This window comes from Barbatula barbatula, assembly GCF_947034865.1.
Source record: "Barbatula barbatula genome assembly, chromosome: 2".
Classification (NCBI taxonomy): Eukaryota; Metazoa; Chordata; class Actinopteri; order Cypriniformes; family Nemacheilidae; genus Barbatula; species Barbatula barbatula.
In genome coordinates, this window is record NC_136767.1 from 29069867 (window position 1) to 29074131 (window position 4265).

Here is a 4265-nt window from a genome sequence, read left to right on the forward strand (position 1 = left end):
CAGCTATAGGCCTACAGCAGTGAATATTCAGAACTTGAGATGAACGAGAGAGTTTGTTCTGTTTACGTGAGGTGTGTAAGAGCATCTGAACGCCGCTGCGGAGGTTTTATCCCACCGGCTCTCCTGCGCCGAGGACGCGCTCACATCATTGGATGATGGATTTAAGGGAGGTTCGAGTGGGGTGTCACCCACAGCAAACTGTATGGATGGATGATTCGGATGTTTCTGCCGCACACGAAACACAACAGAACATCGAGCGATACGTCAATGTTTACGGAAATATTTGTGAAGGATGCGGCTTGTTTTCATTCACCCCTCGCTGATCAGATGTAAGATGTGACGCGCCTCCTGGGGCGACGTGAACGCGCTCATCTTTCACACACAATTGGTCTCTTGATTTGTTGTAATCTGTTATTAGGCTGTATGATGACAAACACCTGATGGATACTGCTGCTTTACGACGGCTTTTCTTTTGTTGACAGAGGCTTTTTTTAGAAGTGCTATTGGACAGAAAATAATGCATTTCCTAATTATGATTGATTATCATTATGACAAAGAATAATATTAATTTTACGTTTGAATTATTTTAAAGTTTTTATTCATAAAAATAAAATGGTAGAATATGGTCTTCTCAATGTTTCGTATGGTTTCTAATCATTTGCAGTGGGATGAAGTTTTAACTCTTACGCCCGGTGTGAAATGACTTTCATTGCTGTCGTCTTTAATTCGTCGGTTTTAACACTGGCCTGCTCCCCATGAATGAACTTACTCTCAGCAGGATCCCGAGCATCTTCAAGTCCATGTTGTTCTCTCAGCCCTAAAACAAACAGAAGAATGTCAATGATTCTGTTATGACACCCCGTTGTTCTGTCTTTGCCATATGGCGCGTGGCTGAGCGGAGTGAACATTTCTATCAATCTACAAAAATGATTCAGAGTTGCACGATTGTTTCTACAGCGTTTTTCCATCGCCTTGATTTTGTTTCCGTATTTACTATCAAATATGTCGAAACGTCAACGACATAAAAGCCACCAAATAAAGCAAGAATACAGTGAATAATATATAGGCTACTATGCGGCTCAAACGCGTTACGCTTTACTCTTGTATTCCCTCTTTCGTTTCAGAACAAAGTGCCTGATGTTTTTAGATAAATACAATTTAAGCGAATCACAGAGCAAATGGAAGAAGAAATGCCTTTCTTACGAGAAACGCCTGAGGAGAGGGAGAAACGGAGGTTACAGAAAGTTTAACAAGGGATTAAATGTATGCGATACTTATCAAAGTTTTTATATTGTAAAATATGTAGGTGCTAAATCAATGAATAACATCCATTAACAGGGTTAGGGTTAAGTTATTTCTTTAATACAGACTGAAGTCAAGATCACCGAAAGTCTTTTGCGATCTGTTCAGCTCGTGTAATATACTTATAAATAAATGTTTTTTTATGTTTGCCTTCAAGAAACATTGACTCTCTAAAACGTGTCCACAAATCAGACAAAATACTGGATTTCAGTACAGTACATTTCTCTTTTATTTTGATGTATTTCAATATCACCAGAAAACGATTTATTAGGCTACTTTGATTTTTACATCTCATAAATTACCCGCTTCATGTTTTTTTATGGACGTAAGTTCAGATACCATCTGCGATATTTGTTAAAAGATAACTTAAAACCTTGTCAAGGTCAGTTTATGGTTTACTGAGAGAAAGTTTCTGTGAAACGCATAGATAAACTGCGCTGATCAACGCATGGAAAAATATTCAAATAAAAACGTCCATTGAAGAAAACACAAAGATGTCCAAAAATGATTTCTTCTATTTTCTAAAGGTGTGTAGCGTACACGAAGGTCGTTTTAAAGGTTATTTGACTGGCATGACAGTAAGTGATGGTCATCTTCAACACTGTGATGAAGGTTCAGCTTTTCACGGGGATCAAGATAAAGTGAAGCACTTCGGGTGTGTCCGTATGGAAATCAGAGGGCAAAGGTTCATGTTGTTGCATCCTCACAGTCACAATACTGCTGCTGTTGTGATGCTGTTTCCCTCACTACACTGTCATTGTTAAGGAATGCAGGAACTTTTGTAAAATCCTTGTGATGTTTTAAGAGAAGACTACAGACACATTTTTCTTTGGTCTTTTGTGAGAACTTATGTCCAATGGAACTATAAATTAAGAGTTCATTTCCAAAATGAGAAAACTCTGGTTTTTTTATCATGTTTTTTATTGTGCATTCCAATTAACACCAATCAAACTGCACTTGGTTTGATTTGTAAAGATAACTTACACAATAAAAAATAATAAAACAATTATTTTTGGAAACATTTTATAAACAGGGTTAATCACTCTTCAAATGTTAAATTAAACAGACTTTCATAAACAAAATTATAAAACAGAAATCACCTTAAAGGAAATATAAAGCCACTAGATATAGTGTGTTAAATTTTAATACTTGAATTTACAAGTATAAAAGTATAAATCTATCTGATGATTTTTAGAGTGTCCTTTTCCAGAAGACCTTGTTGATTTCACACAGATTGTGGCTTTATCTCGTTCGTTCTCCTGTAACCATCTGTTTTCATCTTCTCTGTACTCTTCATCTTCCTGGTTTTTGTACACCGTTGCCCTCCTCCATTTTGTGTGTGCCAGTTCAACCCTCTGTATTGTTTGTCCTCTGCCTCCCGTTTCCGCCCGTGCCCTCTGACCCCAAACCCTGTTCTGATCACCCCTGTTTCTTCGACCTGCTCTTTCTTTTACTGGTCAGCAGTCCCTGAAGTTTGGGATCTAACAACGGCTTAAGACAAACTCACAACAAAACCCCAGCATGCCGGCCATTGTAAGTGCCAAAATAAGTCCAACATACCAAGAGCCATTAGCAGGAGCACAACCCGTCTTCTGCCAAAACGTGTGAGATCATTCTGACCCAAACTTCTGTGTTTTTCTTTTCTTCTGCTTTAAAACAATGCACATTGTAAGAAACACTATTGAATTGAACCTTTGATGGTATTTTGGTAGTCAGTGTTGTTTTGTGTCATAATGACTGCTAAACAAATGTCTTGAGTACAGTTCATATTGTATTGGCATTAAGTAAGGGAATATAGAATATGAAAATATATTAACCTTTACTAAAAGACTGTTCTTTTATTTTTAAATGAAGCCAAGAGTGTAACCACACACAGAGAGATGAATAAAGTACACAGTATTGGCTCTGTAAATAATACAAGTGTCCAATAGAAAGACCTGTTGCACAGTGAGGACAGCATGTGTTTGTATACCTTCATTGAATAAAATATCATTTAATCAGATTCAAAATGTTTAAAGGGCCCCAAACAAACAACTTGCTTTTTTTAACTTATTTATGAAGTGTATAAATCACTTTATATGAATGTTTTATTCTGTTTAGCAGCAGATGCATTCAGAGTTGAACGTTCATTTGAGGAGATTTACTCTGCAGAAGTCCACCTCCTTGTGCAAATCCATCACACAACTCTCCATCAAATGTGTGTAAGTATGGTGTTTGTTGAGTGGAAGGAGGAAAATGGGAATCACTGACCTTCAATGATAGAAACAGTCATTAAGAATCGCTCAAGAGTGTTCGGCCAATGTTTGACAAGGTGTTTTCTAGGATTGCTTTAACTGTTGTATCTTTGGCTTTTGCTCTTTTATCCAAATATTTGATTTGATCTGAAACTTCATGTCAGGAGATGTTAAATCGGCTGAGATAACACTTACTGTAGATTGCCATAGTAAACGACAACAGTTTAACAGAAATCAAATGAATCAAAACAAGCCACATATCATTTACAAAGATGTGAAGGTTATATGGAAAACATACTTTTTTTAAAGTATTTGTTGTGATCTTTATTAACGGTATTTGCACTGAGATCACCTACAAATCAAACTTAATGAGATGGATATTGTAGAAATGCAGAGGTTTGTGTGATGGTTTGGATTTAAGAGGTGTTGTGAGGGTTACAGGATATTATTACACGGCTCGCTGGAATGCTTGATTCTGATTGGCCAGTTGCGACACTTGCAGGTCCCTTATTCCCAGATAACAACCTCTCAAAACTGATAACAAACGGTAATCATTTTGACAGGTTTTTTTTTGACAAATTAAACATAAATATGTCTTTTAATTACATATATGACATTATATTTACAAATGTTTAATCCAATTTGCCTGTTCGTGACATCTGAACATAGTTTCTTACCTTAAAACCGAAAGTAAACTGCTTTTCCTCACAGAAGATCTGCATTCGGTAT